The 14791-nt window shown below is 39.6% G+C and overlaps 1 long non-coding RNA gene across 2 annotated transcripts in view; it reads left to right on the forward strand.

Moving 5' to 3' along the window:
* The window catches only part of LOC106030563 (uncharacterized), a 46471-nt gene extending 32309 nt beyond the window's left edge, over positions 1-14162 (forward strand). Inside the window, exons 3-4 of one of the 2 annotated variants that reach the window (XR_001203825.3) lie at positions 13297-13378; positions 13542-14162. This is a non-coding gene — a long non-coding RNA (uncharacterized lncRNA). The remainder of the gene's footprint in view (positions 1-13296; positions 13379-13541) is intronic. The other variant, XR_010829738.1, reaches the window with a different exon arrangement.
* The last annotated feature ends 629 nt before the right edge of the window (positions 14163-14791 follow it).

The raw sequence follows: 14791 nt of genomic DNA on the forward strand, positions 1-14791 counted from the left end.
TGAACTGGAATCTGACCTGCTGATACTCTGATGTGGAAGTTGCCTGTGCTAAGAGAACAGATGATGTCTTGGTGCATTGTCTCAGTAAGGGGATGGGGACAAAAACTCGTTGGAGCCACTCATGCTGGGATGTAACTGGGGATGCTAAACTTTCCTACCATCATAGGTACTTTCAGTGCCAGTCCTCAGTGTAACTTACAGGTGAGAGGCCACTTGACTTTGAAAGCATTTCTGGAGGACACAGGTCTTACAAAAATGCAGCCTAATGCAGACTTTAAAGAAATGCCTGTCAACTTAGTGAGAAATTACTTATAGACAGATTTATTTATTTATTTATTTTTTCTAAAGCATATTGATATTTATTGATCATTCAGTTCACAGGGGGAAAAAGACTGTGTAAAATCTTCACAAAAGTCCTTTCAACAAGGGACTAAGCAAAGTGGATGTGTTCCTCTCTGGAATATAAACTGACTCATTTTTTTCTCCTTTACCTAAAAAGAGTTTTTTCTCCACATGGTTTCATTTTCAGTGGTAGGAATGCAAGGACCTAATAGGAATTTGTTGTTGAGATTTAGTCCGCTTCTGGTTTCCGATTTAGAAATAAATTATGTTATTGTCATTATGGAATGAACTGATCAGTTAATGAGCTTTTTAACAGTTACTAAAAATATAAACTAAGATCTTATACAGCTTACTAAAGGATATTAACAAACCTGACTTGAAGGAAAGATTATTATACTTACCAAAATTTCAAAACTTAGCTTTATATTTGATGGTATATCTGAATGTCTAGAGAACAAAAAATGTTGTTTATCCCAAAAAATGTTGTTTTTTTCTTTAACTAAAGAAAATCTTAATATAGTGAAGGGTAGCATACATTAACATTGGCTCTGGAACTGGACTTATATATTTGGTTAGTTTGGAGTAGACCCAAACAGGAACAGAGTATTTAGTTCCTTCCTTTCTGAACCCCTCCACTTGGAGAAGAAATTGGCATTCAGTCATACATGAACAAAAGCTTCTCAAAACATCATATAAATACTAACACCTTTGAACAAATGCATTTTTAGACTTAGAAGACTGCAGGTGTATTGAGACTTGAATCTTATCTTAGGAAGAGCTTGGCTGATAACCTTTTAGCCTTTTCAAAGTCCTTCTACCTATGATTGTATGAGCAGCAATGTGTTGTAGTGATGCTGAGTCAGCTGCACCGCTGTGGAGATTACAGATCTTTTATCACCTCCAAAAAGTTAATCTAGCAGCGTGCAAGGCCATAGGAGTCTTGCTTTTGTTTCGTCACCCTATAAAACAGATCTGGGAAAGACCCATTTGGTACGTAGACCTTGGCAACACACCTATCTATTTTAGCTATTCACTTGAAAATGTAGACCAAATAATTCCTGGTACTGACTTTAGTTATGATGATATCATTGGATGTATAATTGGTGGTTTCATAATTTTTGTATAACCCATTCTGCCAATATAAAATAACCAAATAATTGGCTAGGGTCTCGAATTCAAAGAATGATGCTTTTCTTTTCCCTGTCTTGTTTCTGCTGCCCAGGGCATGATTGGTTTCTTTCTACTTCTTTCTTGGCACCCACACTTAGATTATTCCTCTTCCTTTCATGTTGATATATGCTTTTTGTCTCATGGTGACCTTCAGGAAAACTCTTTTAAGATGATTGAGCTTAAGGCAAACTGAATGTGAGGATGTGCCCTGAATGAATATGAGGTGCTACCCAAGAAATGGGAGAGGACAGAGGGGGAAGGAAGTCTACCAGAAAAATTTAGGGTGTTTCTTAATTTTTCTTTCACAAATTGTTTTTAAAGATGTCCAGAAGAAGATCAAATACTTTGGATCAAGGAGAGCTACTCTATTCATTTCCATTTGGGGGAATTTTTCTTGAGGGACTTCTGTGGGCTGTTTTCTTCAGTTGTGTTTTTGCAACTTTTTCTCCTTGAAATCTTAAATTAAAGATAATTTATTTACATAAAGAATGTAATGAATTCATATTGTATGAATATGTTTAGCCACATATGAGCCAGACATGCCTGTAGAAAAATAACATTGGTGCTGGCAGAAAAAAGGTAGTTAAAAGGTAGACTGTAAATATCTACAATCATTATTTGAAAGCTATCAATTTTTGTTCCTAAGTTTGACTGTCACATTGAATATTTACCCTGCAAACTGTGAAATAGCAGCCAATCTAAGCAAATCATTTGCTTTTCAGTATTAACTTCACTTCTTGTGCCAGGCTCTGTAAATGTTTCCTCGTACATCATTGTCACAGTGCCATACATTTGAAATGTCATATTATGCAGTGTCTGGTGTCATAAGAATAATACTAGCAGCAGGAAGGGACAAAAAATATCATGCAGAGAATAAACACTTGTTTTCAGCAGCTTCTTTACCTGATGTTGCAGTACTGCAGACAAGAGGGTCGTTTGGGTGTATAGAATTTTGTGTATTTTAGTCACCCTTTGAGGACCCATTTTCCTCTGCTGAAAACAAATGTTTTTGCATTTCAGCTGCAGTATTTCTTTCTTTCCCTAGGCTTTTGTATCCAAAGCGAATGCGCTAGAAAAGGCAGATAAATGCCATTCTTTTTAGTAGTTATTTTCCAATTATTGTTAGTTCACAAGCCTTTTATGAGAAATTATAGTGCTAATGCAAAGTAAGAGGCAAACTTTCAGATGACTATGTATTGTATCTATGAGACAAGGGCTCTATTCTGCTGTCCTGCCCCCCATTTACCATCAGATTTATACCTCACTAGCACAGCAACTGAAGCAGGGATTAACCTTTCTGGATATCCACAATTTCTCATACTATTTGTAGAAATAATATAATTTACCACTGCGTTATTATTTTCCTCATGAAGTAATACTGCTAGAGGTTAGAGAAGTCAGGGCTGTGTAATAACCTATTTATAATAATAAGTGAAAGGTGATCACATTATTATCCTCAAGAGGCTTCAAGGAAGGAGGTCCATGTTATGTTGTGTTTTGTCATTTAGACCGTGTATTTCTACCCGAAGCAACAGATCCTGTGCTGCTTATCCCTGCAGCCAAGCAATGCTGCCTTGCCTCCCTGTCCCCAATCCCTTTTCATGCCTTCTCCCACTCCGCCAAAAGATTTAACAAGGAAGTACAGAGCTATTTATGCCAGCATCTCCTCTTATGTTTTACACATTTCTAGACTGGTGGATGGGTCAAGGGGGCTGAAAACAAAATTTGGTGTCCTTGGGCTTGATTCATTTGCTCATGAATAAACATCTAGTGTCATCTGAGCTGTCCCAGGGGATCTCTTGTATCCTCCAGAAGGGAACAGGTCTCACAGAGGTCTTGTGAAATATATACCAGCTCTGCAGGTATTTGTCACGTATTCTAGTGTATCTCAAGTGGCTCTGAGGTGCTTAAATATGCACCACTACATCATGTCCTAAATAATCAGTTTGCACATCAGAAATTTGGGTCAGGACAGTCCCAAACAGGAATACAGACTGGGTGAAGAACTCATTCAGAACAGCCCTGTGGAGAAGGACTTGGGGATTCTGGTGGACGAAAGGCTCAACATGAGCCAGCAGTGCGTGCTTGCAGTCCCGAAGGCCAACTGTGTCCTGGGCTGCACCAATAGAGGACTGGCCAGTAGGTCGAGGAGGGTGACTGTCCCCCTCTGCTCTGCCCTTGTGAGGCCCCACTTGGAGTACTGTGTACAGGTCTGCGGCCCTCAGGACAAGCAGGATGTGGGGCTGTTTGAGTGGGTCCAGATGAGAGCCACAAAGATGATCAGGGGGCTGGAGCACCTCTCCTATGAAGAAAGGCTGAGAGAGCTGGGGCTGTTCAGCCTACAGAAGAGAAGGCTCCAGGGTGACCTTATTGCATCTTTTCAATACTTAAAGGGGACTTAAAAAAAAAAAAAAAAAAAAAAAGATGGAGAGCGGCTTTTTGCTGAGTCACATAATGACAGGACAAAGGGGAATGGCTTTAAACTAAAATAAAGGAGATTTAGATTAGAGATTAGGAGGAAATTCTTCCCTCAGAGGGCAGTGAGGCACTGGCACAGGTTGCCCAGAGAGGTTGTGGATGCCCCATCCCTGGAGGTGTTCAAGGCAAGGCTGGATGGGGCCTTGGGCAACCTGTTCTGGTGGGTGGCGTCCCTGCTCATGGCAGGGCAGTTGGAACTGGATGTGCTTTAAGGTCCCTTTTAACCCACGCCATTCTGTGATTCTATGAAACACATCTTCCATTTTCTGAATATCCAGTTCTGTAGGACAGCAATGAATAGACAGTGATGTTCCTGAAGGGAAAGTAATTGCCCATCAGCCTGTCTAAATGCCCCACACCATTGCTGATGTCTAGGAATCAAAGATGGCAATTTTTTGTCATTTCAAATAATTGCCTGTGTAAGAGCAAGGATAAGCTGGAACCTCTATCATTTTGGCTGTTCTGTAACCTGAGGTGGGCCTTTCCAGGACATGGCTTATCTGGGTATAATATTAAAATTAATCAGAATGTAGCAGTTCAGGGTAAGATGAACTCATGCCTGGAAATACCTATCTGTTTTCATTGCCTCTACAGGCAGTTTAGGTAACTTGCTTAGACTACATATCTGACTTGCAGATCATTCAAGTCAGTAAAAATGTATTTCTACTTTTAAAGAAAAAAGAAGTACTAGTTTGAATCAGATTGTATTTTTGATACAGACTTCATACATAAATCAGTTGCTAATCTTTTGGTAGAGTTACCTGTTTCTTGAGTTACCACCTTTACTATTCTTTCCCCATATCTGGACATTAATTATGACAGCTCTTATGCAATATAATAGTTCATATTAAGATAAATCCCTCATACCTTTCCTGAAGCCCACTGTCCACACCTTCCAAGTGGCACAACATTTTGGATTTCATGATTTAAATGTGTGGCATATCTGTTTTCTATAGTCATGTGAAATTTAATGTCCAGTGCAGAAGACATCTGTGGGCTACTGGACACAATTCAGAGTTGTTCACGGTGAGTTGTAGTTCCTATTTTTGGTCCCTTCACTGGTCCCTAGTGTTTCATCTTGTGAACAAATCATATGAACTTTCTGAAAAAATGTCTATGTCAACCTATATGACTGTGTTAAACTATCTAGTTCTTTGGATGTCCTTGAGAATTTATGAAAGTACATCACTGCATTATTTGGATTTGCAAAATACTTTGAAATATATAGATGTAAAACTACTACATATACTTAACAGTACATATGTCTTGATTTCTTGATAGTTTGCCTGTTGAAAACAAACCATCGAGTATTTATTGCTGTTGATTTTCCTTGTTTGTCTTGATTCCAGTGTGGTTAGCCTCCCAGTATTAAAAATCATGAGTTAAACTGGAAGTTGCAGAACTAGCTTTACCTTCATGAAACGTGAAAAAGACATAATGCATGTTGTGTTCTCCTTGTCCTCTGTTCGTGGTTGTGTTAAGGTCATGTTTTTGTAGTCTACCCATGACTAAAGAGATACTGATAAGAAATAAGAGAAATCTGATATCATTCAATCTCTTGAGCTGAGACAATAACAAGTCCAAATGGCCAGAGTCCAAATAATGCCTTATCTGCTCTTAAAAACCTCTGAAGACATGGATTTCTTAATTTTTCCAGCTGCTCCAGGGCTCAGCTCTCCCTATAAACAGACATATTTTCCCTATACCTTGCATAAATCTTCTTTCTTACTGGTGTTGCCAAATTCTTCTATGAAGAAAGTATACAGAAAACAAATAATCACTGCAATATTTATGACAGTATTTCACATACTCTTATTATGTTTCTCTGTTTGAAACTAAGCCAATCCCATTGCTGGCTACTCTCGCCTCATATATTGTGTTTATCAGTCTTGTTGATTCCTCCTGAAAACTTAATTTCCTAAGTTGCCACCTGTGTCTAATGAACAGCACATACACCAGTGCATTGTGGATTTGCATTTGCCTTTTTTGCATCAGCATTGCACAAGTGGCTGCAGCGCTGTATATATCTCCCCGGTCCTCTTTTGCTAGATTGTTTTTGGCAGTTGATGCTGGATGCGAGGTACATCTGGTCTTTTGCCAAGAACAGGACCCAGCTGTGCAAGGTGCTGTATGAGCACAGCACACCAAACGGCTCTGCCTCCAGACAGACCCTGCCACCTCCTCCAACCCCAAAAAGAAAGAGAGGCTGTTCCTTGCAGTACAGCACTCATGACTTATTCAGCTCAGCTGAGAATTTGTCTGGTGTCTACTACCTGAAGCTCAGCTTCCTTGTTTGAATGGATTGTATCAAACCTCATTCTGTTTCCTGTAGTTAACCATGGTTAGCTGAAAGGAACAATTCTCCGGAGAATATGTTCAGGTAGTTCTTCCTTGGAAGAAGGAAACTGCTGCTGTTTTCATTCAGCATGTCTGCAGAAGGTAGTGCTTTCACCCTGTGTGCTGCATAAAGCTGTTACTGTTGCTGTGTGCAACATTCATTTTTGCCCTTGACATTTATAAAGCCTCATTAAGGAAAAAATCTTACATAGTCATTATGTTCAAACTGTGGGTATATCAGGATAGCGATATGGATCAGTGAGAACTTTTCCTTGGTAATCAATAGGGCCAGGTTTTTACATGATATAGCAGAAACTGCTGTTCTGTATTCACTGGTTCTGCTTTCCCCTCCTTTTAGCAAGCACAGAAAAGGTACCTGGTGTCTCAGGTGATGTGAAGCTGATGGCAGAGTTAGTGGGGTCTTCCTGGGGAATTAGACTTCTTGAAAGCCAGCTAATAATTTAAAGGTAATAAGGTATTACCTTTAAAACATTTTCAATCTTTAAGTACAAATATCTCATCTTCCTCTCCTCGCCTCATGGTATTAAATGAAAGTGACAATTTTAATTGATAAAAGAGCTTATTTACCTAGGTAAATTTACCCTTTGCCTGGGATTTCAACTGCAGCAACTTCCCGGGCAGAGAAGTGGCACTGACTGTGAATGTTTGCCCTCTGTGGCTTTTCAGAGCAGTGTTGGTGGCAGCCTAGGCTCTTCTCAGCAGTATGGCACTCGTGTATTGTCACAGAAACGTACGTGCTCGTGGCTTCTGGGTTTTATCTGCTTTGTGGAAAGAAGTGATGGCTGGGCGCGGCGAGGAGCAGGACGCTGAGCCTGCCCGAGCAGGGGCTGGCTCTCCTGCAGGTGGCAATGCACGGCAAGGAGACAGCTCGGCCGAGGGAGGCCGAGAAAGTGCAAAGTTAAAATTAGCTTCCCTCACAAACGCGTGTCAAAATGCCTTCTTGTGCCTCTGACTCGAGCACCCGGCTTCTTTTCCTAGTGCCAACAATAAATCCGAGTACTTGTAAAAACAAGTGCTGGCATCATTACGGGAGTCGCCGCGCGTTTGCAGTTTGCTCCCTGGGCTCACTTGGGAAGGAGCGCTTATGGTCCTCTTCCCTCCCTTTTCCCATTTGTCATCTTTTCTCCCTTTGTTTGTGCTACATGCAGAAGTCAGCGCTGTAAAGGGAAAACTGTAAAATACCTGCAAGCCAATCTGTGTCTTCTGGGTCTCTGGGCACACCAGAGGGTTTCTTTCTGTGCTGTATCCTTCCAGCTGGTTCTGGTGGGCTCTCTGCTGCCAAATCCTTCCAGCTGCTTCACTACGAACTCGAACACCAGCCACGTTTTCCAGTCTTGTTACTGCAGTATTTCGTATTCAGATGTTCCCTTCGCTATTGTCTTGGGGCTTATGCTGATGTGTTCAGTACAGTAAGAATATTCTGCACTGTTCTTTCACTGTAAAATTTGAATACTTTCAGCTTTAAACAGTTACTGTCATTTTTTTTCTCCCAGAAAATATATATATTTTTTTCTAATTGTGCTAGTTCTGCAGATGATGTTGACATTTACAAAAAAGAAACTAGAGAAGCTGTGGCAGACCACTCACTGAAATCTAGCAGTCTTGATCATAGACTTCATTACTCCTCATGTAATTTTATTCTGTTCTTGTTTGATTTGATTAGAAATATTTCCAGTGAAGCAGGTTGCAGTAGTTGAAGTGTTTTGATTTTTCTTTAAGCCTTCCGCAAGGCTTAAAGAAATACAGAAAAATCTTTTTTTTTTTTTTTTAGCTTGTATCTTTTTCTGCTGTTTTTTGTCTGTGTAATTGGTCAGTGGACCTTTGAAGCCTTATTGTGGCAAGAGGTGGTAGTGAGTATGCGCTGCAGTAATGGATATGCATAGCTTTTGTAGTGCAAAGCTTCTAAAATGATGCCTTGTGCAGTACCAGTTGTGTGCACAAATGAAAAGGCTACTTGTGCAAAATTCTTATTTCCAGAGAGAAACTAATGCAAATAAGGCAGGTTTCCTAGTGTAGATGCTAATTTGCATGTCTGAGTGGAAAGTTGCAAGTATGACTTACATTTTGCAGATATGAGTAGAAGGTTCAAATGTTTTTTTGATATAGTTGGGAACGGTTTGGATTTATTGATTGTTTTCCTCCAAATGTACATACTTTAAAGGCAATAATAGGAATAATTGTATCTAAACCAAGTTGCAATGTAAATTGTACTGTTATTTTAAATAAGGTTTTATGTTATACTTAGGATGGTGAACACCATAAATTTGAGGCAACCTCCAAAATACTTGTTTTTGTGTGCTCTCTTTCAAGCTTTTTGTATCCTTTTATGTCTTTCTCTTCACTTCTTTGTAAAAATCCTTGCTTGTTGACTTTTACTTTTGTAAAATGTCACTTATTTTAGCCACTGTCAGCTTCTTTTGCCACATATGGACCTGATTAGTGCTTTTATTCCAAGATCTTATGAGGTATTTAACAAATTGATTAAGGTATGTATCTCTTCTTCTTATTTTTTATTTATTTTTATTTTTTATTTTTTTTATAGAAGTTCAAATTAATCATTAGTAGTTTATAAAGGATTTAACTAAATCACTTTGATCATGCAACATATTTCTATCACCCGTATCAAAATATATTTACGGTGTCCTTCTCAGACCTGGGTTCTTCAGTTCTCTTACCATAGTTTGTTAATCTGACAAATATAATTGATGAGCATCCACAGGAGCGTTGAAGAAGGGCATTCAGCAAGGTTCATTCAATTTCAGTTCTCTGATTTTGGAAAAGCAAAGTTCCACCTGAGAATTATAGCTTTGGTGATTTATTGCTGTATAGCACCGACTCTGTGACCCATTTCTGCTTTGTGATCTGTCTAGGATTCCCAAGCATTTCAGGGCACATCATCTTGCAGTTTCACCACTGGAAGAAGAGGAGCATAAAGATAAGCGACTCAGTTCAACCCTGAGTTTCATGGTTCCTTGCCCTGGGCAAGGCATTGGACAAGGAGGTTACTGCATTGCAAGGAGCTGAGTATTTCTTCTCTCTGAGTGGCATGCAAGCAACCAGTAGGGACAATACTGATGTGCAAAGACAGAACAGAGCTGGGAAAACCAGGAGATCCCTTTGATCCAGTGCTCTGGTCAAAGCCAGAAATAATACAGCATGGCACCAGGCTGATGGTGTCCAGCTGTAGCTGTACTCTCAGAAATAGCATTGATACAAACCAGACTACTCATGTCTGGAGGAATCCTTCAGAGAACAGCAGCCCAAAAAAGCAATTCTGGCATCCTTTTTTTCCCATTCAGTTCTTGGTCTGGATCTATTATTGTTGTTGTTGTCATTATTATTACTATTATTATTGCTATTGCTACTGCTATTTATTAATAATACTAAGTTGATGATGATGGTGATGCCAGATTTCCTTTGAACTTTTTCTCTACTTTTCTCCCTCCCCTTGCTGAATTAAGCTATATTTGGAACTCTTTTAATGGAGTATTTCTACCATCTGCTCTCTGCAGCAATTATTCAAATTATTTGCAACCCTCTGTGCCGGCAGGGGTGAATCTAGCACAGTACTTTAAAGCTACAGATTGCCTGACTGGCATATTTTTACCCTGGAATATGCCACAACTGGTACAGATCCATAATTCCCTGGGGTGGAGTGTGTATGAGGGGGTTGTTTATGAAATCGTTTTCAATGATTTCAGTGTGTGGCCCTAAGGAAACTATTATCTCTTAATTTCTACAGGACATATCAAGACAGAAATGGTACTCTCTTCTCTTCTTTTCTCTCTCTCTTTTTTCTCTCTCTCTCTTTTATTATTATTATTATTTTTTTTCATCCCAGTTTGCTGCTTTTGAAGGTACTCCTTCCTTTACAGGCTCAGTCTCTGTTAGAATCTCCCCAGATCCCAAATACTGTAATTTGTTCACAGCACTGAACACATTTCATGTCTGCATTGGCTATTCTGTCTGCAATTCACGATACACATCCCTCTTTGTTTTGCTATGATTGCTATTGCAGTAGTCTGTCCTATGTTTGTCCTGCCTCTTGTGATAATTCACCTGCTACAAATGTGATATTCAGCAGCTATAATAAGAGGAATGTTTATCCTACTTCGTGTCCTGTATCACTTCATCCTAGCAAATCAAGGTTGTTTCTGAAATGCAAACCCAAGCTCAAGATATCAGCAAAAACACTTCGTAGCCTTAATTATTGGAAGGAATTAAAACGAAGACAAGAAAAGTAATGTGCATGTTACTGTGAAAAGAAGAAACCTGGACTGCATTAGAAGCTGTCAGAACATTATAAAGAGATAACTAAACACCCTCCATGCCAGCTGAGACCACACGCATGCCAGCTGAGAGTTATAGTCAGTTCTGGTCCATTTGAGGCCTCCTCAATTAAGGAGGTTTTCACAACAGTATCAAAGCAACTCCAAAGACAGCAGATATCTTTTTAGCTTTCAGCAAGTATATAATCATTTTATAGACATGCATACTTCCACTATGACAGGAGGGGAGTGTGCAGCCTCCACCCCACCCCATAGTTTCAAAGCCTTATGGGAAGCACTGATTGTGCTTGTGTTCTGGGCTGCAATTACTGCTGGCATCTAAGACTGTTAATCTCTTAGTTTGGGTGCTAAAATAATACAATCTAATGCAATCTCTGAGCTCCACAGGTAGAGATATTGACAAACATTGAAAAGTGGTTTTCAGTCTTTGTTTAGAAATATATTCAGAATTTTGAGCATTTCCAAATAAGTTACTCATTGCGATAGTTGCAGAAATATAAAGCACAGTCAGCAAAGGAAAGGTGTTTAGCATGGTGTTTTCCTGAGTACTTAAGTGATTCCTAGTAACGTTCCTGCTTTGCAGCTATTAATAATAGGTTCTGTCCGTGCTGTCATTCATCCTCATCTGGCTGCTTTTTGTCCAAAGGCTGCTGTCAGTTTTCACTTAGCTGCCAACATCCTTTCTGCTTTGCTCTTGTACGAAGAGGGGGCTGTGGGTCACCATCATTCCTCTTCCTTTTCTTACAGCTATTATTATAATTTTAAAGCAATATTGTTTTTTTTAACTAGGAACCTGTCTTTGTCTATCTTAAAGAAAATTGACCTCTGTATACTGTGTAATGCTACACGTATATGTATAAAATGTCTGGCATAACTGCTAGCAATGCACAAGTGATACCACTGCTGTTTTGGTAGTCATGCCAGCCGAAGGCAAGTTTTATGCTACAGATTATGGGTTGATAATCTCCTGTTCTGCACATTGGTTCTGGTCAGCTGCCTCATTTCTGAGGAATTCAACTGCCTTTTGGACATTTGGACTTCTGTAGAGTTAAAATCTGTTTAGGCATCACCATTAAGGAGTTACAAGATAAGGAAAGTGGAGGCTGGCATCATATGAAGGTCGGTCTTACTCCCCAGAGCAGAAAACCAGTCAGAATCTGAGTGGAAGTATCCAGAGCTCATGCCATTTAGTACGAGGTTCAAAGGTGTTACATGGATTGTTTGGAAAAGCTGGCAGTTCTTCACATCTGTGTGGTTTTATCTTCTGAGACACACGTTGCAAATTTGCCATGGCATTTCAAGGGCTGAGGGAGCGGCTGCAGACATACAGGCTTGTTTATGTCTGCATTCATCACGGATGAGAATAGCTATTGTGGGTGGAATGCAGAGTTCCTATTTAAACAAACTTCCCTCTCAACATGCCTGTACTGAGGGAGGGATTTTTTTTTTCCCTCTTCACTTCAATACTCACCATTTATTTATTTATTCCCTAGATCTTTGTTTTTATTCTCAGGAAATACTTCTTTAGCGAATGCAATATATGGATAATGTCAGATAGCTATTTTTTTTTTACCCCCACACTTTTTGTTTATGAGCCTCCGCACAGTGTTCAAAATATGAAATGCAGCTTCCTTCCTTGTTCTAGCTAGTGAAGGAGCATGAGCTCTGACTCCATCTTCGATCAATACTTAGCCCATAGGCTGAGACTGTGAACAAGGCTTCCAATTACTGCCACTCATGATGGTGGCTTTTGTTGTATTAAGACCGCTAAGGAATTTAGGAACTGGTCTGCTGGGAGTGTGGGTCTGAAAGCAAGCAATAAAAAAAATGATTGAAACCAAAGAAAAATGCAGGAAAGAGATGAAGCTAAAGCTCAACATAATTGGGACAACTTATATGGCTTACACGAATTTTAGGTGATCTAATGCTAAATTTTTTGAATCTCTGGATAAAATATCTCCCTACAGAAGTTCATTGCTGCGTCGAATTCTTTGTACCCATATAATAAAGTGAAAATGTTTCCACCTGATATATGGTAAAACTCAGGCCCCACTGTCTTTACAGACCCTACCAAAATGTTTAAAACAATGTTGCTGCCAACTGGAGTTTTCCCTGAGTAGAGCACTAAGCCCCACTGGCTGAACACAGACCTTAGCTTAGGCTTCAGCTAGAGCTGGGTGGCAATTTTCTTGTCCCACCAAACTTTCTGAGTTTATCTTACAGTATTTTCCACCTCACATCACGGTGAAGCTAGGACTTTTCCAAGTGGTTTGGGGGAAAGAAAAAGAAATTTTGCATCTTATTAAATGGTTTGTTGATCAGAAAAGTTATGTGAGAAACCAAGGCTAAGTTTCCATCATGAATTGAAACAGCTAACTCTGGGCTTCAGACAGCGCAGGTGTGTGTTTGTTAATTAGTGGTTCATATGTCTATTGTTGTCTTATTTCTTATTTTTAGCAGAAACTCAATGCTGAAGCAGAGAAGCCTTCTTAATTATTATTATTATTTTTTTCAACTTCTTTATTCTCTCAGAAATCTGTGTTTTGGTCAAACAACAGCACTATATCCCTACCTTTTTTTCTTATGGTGTACGCTTACAGTATGCATTTTCCTTTTTCATTTGTCTTCTTTTTTGCATCTCCTCCCTTGTACTTTCCAGGTTTCTCCTTTCATGATCTCAAAACGCTGCTGAATACAGATGAGCCAATAGTTAGTCCAATCCCAGACGGTCTTTTGTTCAGGTAATTACTCGGAACCTCGGCAGCTCTTAAGTGCCCTGACTTCCCTGACTGAGATTGACTGACTGAAAGATTAGGCAAGGCAGACATTTATAGCCAACCTGGTAAGAAGAAAGGAAAAATGTAGACTCATTTGAATATATTTTCTTTTTCTTTCTCTCCCCAGCCCCCACCGTATCGAGGACACATCCTGAATGTTATCCAGATTTATGTATGTAGGTTGGAGTCAGGCTTATTTGGTTGGAGCAGAGGAGAGCATCGCTCCAGCCACTCCTGAATGGGGTGGGAGCCAGGCTGGTGTTGCCCCTGCGGCTGGTATCGCACCCTGCAGGAGGGCTAACTTCCTGAAGAAGAAATTCTGCCAAGTTTCTCAGAGAAAATAATGCAATTCTCATGAGAATAAAGCCAGTGATTTAGATTTATACCTGATTTATTTGTCTTGGTTTCTCACTTGCTAAAGACGTTTGCCAGTATATACCAGATGCCACAACCCACTTGAAATTGGCTTTGAAACCTTTATGCCCATATTATCACTATGGCCACAGCAGATTCAGTGAGCAGTAGTAACATTTCACAAAACAAACAATGTAGTCTCATTTCTTTCTATATGGAAACAAATAAACTCATTGTAATCCCTACTACACTATATTTAATGACTTGTTTAAAAACTTTTACCAGCCTGTATCTAAGAGACATATTCATAAGCAAATACATAAAATCAAGTCCATAAACATGAAAAAAATATTCCAGTGCTCACCAATGGATCAAAGTAAATGTATTTACAATATTGCCACCAGCATTTTTAAAAGAAATTTTTGTTCTTAATAAAGCATTGTTTCTCTTCCTTTGTTCAATGTTTTGTTTTGGCCTCATTTTAAAACAATTAGAATCTACAAAAAGACTGTCATCTTTATGTATCTGAAATGGCTTCTATTATTTAACATATTTAACATCATTTGCATTATCATAGTCTCTCCTGAATTATTTTTCATTACGTAGAATCATAGAATGGCTTAGGTTGGAAAGGACCTTAAAGATCATCTACTTCCAACCCCCCTGCCATGGTCAGGGACGTCACCCACTAGATCAGGTTGCCCAAGGCCTCGTCCAAGCTGGCCTTGAATGCTTCCAGGGATGGGGCATCCACAGCATCTTTGGGCAACTTTTTCCAGTGCCTCTGAGTGAAGAATTTCCTCCTAACCTCTAATCTAAATCTCTCCCCTCTTTTAGTTTAAAACCATTCCCCCTTGTCCTGTCATTATCTGGCTGAGCAAAAAGTTGCTCTCCATCTGCACAACTTCAGGATCAGACAGCGTAGATGTCTATCCGTGGAGTAGACCAGTAGCAGAGCTCTTTTCCTCTATGGGACTCACCTATAGATCATCTGTGCTAATGTATGCTTGGGCAAATGAACAC

The sequence above is a fragment of the Anser cygnoides genome, chromosome 2 (assembly GCF_040182565.1).
Source record: "Anser cygnoides isolate HZ-2024a breed goose chromosome 2, Taihu_goose_T2T_genome, whole genome shotgun sequence".
Classification (NCBI taxonomy): Eukaryota; Metazoa; Chordata; class Aves; order Anseriformes; family Anatidae; genus Anser; species Anser cygnoides.